Raw genomic sequence first — 1185 nt, 5'->3', positions numbered from 1 at the left:
TTAAGCTTTCCTAGGTCTTTCATCTATACTTGGCCGAAAGTTCCAAATCATAGATCTAGGTTTTAAGTAAGCATACAACATAAGAACATTAATTAGCTTCCTATACTAGGGTGATTATCATAAGAACATAAGGAACATGCTTATCTAGGTCTTGAACTTCCCTAACCTTTTCATTCATGTTTTGGCCGAAAAACCTTAGAAGCATGGAGTTAAGTTTCAAACATTCTAATCTTGTGGAAAACATAAGCAACTTGTACCACAGGTGAGGGGATACTTACATCCTTTCGCTTGTTGTTCCTAAAGAAAAGTGGTATCCTTGAGAGGAAGAAGAAGGAGCTTCTCTTTCTAGTCCTCCCTTTCGTTTTCTTTTTCTTGTAAGGAGTAAACCTTGAGACTCCTTCTTAGGAATTAGTTTTCTTGGAGAGAAAACCTTAGCTTGGATTTTAGGAATGAGGGAGAGAAAGCTCTATGTCTCGGTGGAGAAAGGAGAAGGAGAAAGGAGGAGGAGGAAGAAGAAGGAGGAAGAATTAACAATCTTTTCTTTCTCTATTCTTCTCTCAATCCTATTTATTCATCATGAGAATGAATTATGTCCTCATTCATCCCCTTAACCCCTCTATCTCTGCCCTCTCTTAATTCCCACGAATTTAGAGGAAAAGAGGAAGGAAAGCAACTTGGCTTTTGCTTGCTCCTTTCCTTAACCAAGAAGAAGAGGAGGTAAGCTACTTGGTTTTCTCTTGTTCCTTTACTTAACTATCCTCTTACTTTTAACTACAATTTCCACTCTTTTTTATTCATCTATTATTCTTTACTCTAGTGGTTACCATACACTAATTTAACTCCATCATTTGTGGGAGGTTCAAGGTTCAAACCTTAACCTCACTTTCTTTTTATTTCATTTTGGTTTCTATTTCCATTTCTCTATTTTTTTTTTCCTTTTTATTCTAAAGGAAAAATACTTATAGGTATAGCTTATCTTTTCGTGGGTGTTACAGTACCCCATACCTCATAGAAAGTTCATCCTCGAACTTAAAATAGTGACATCATGTGGCACAGGTCTTCCTGCTGAGTGCATCGACCACCTTGTTCGCTTTTCCAGGATGATAAAAGATCTCGCAGTCATAGTCTTTAACTAACTCAAGCCATCTGCGTTGTCTCATATTCAGATCCTTCTGGGTGAAAAAA

The sequence above is a fragment of the Zingiber officinale genome, chromosome 1B (assembly GCF_018446385.1).
Source record: "Zingiber officinale cultivar Zhangliang chromosome 1B, Zo_v1.1, whole genome shotgun sequence".
Classification (NCBI taxonomy): Eukaryota; Viridiplantae; Streptophyta; class Magnoliopsida; order Zingiberales; family Zingiberaceae; genus Zingiber; species Zingiber officinale.
The sequence above is the reverse complement of the archived record's forward strand: the minus strand, read 5'-3'. Positions refer to the sequence as shown.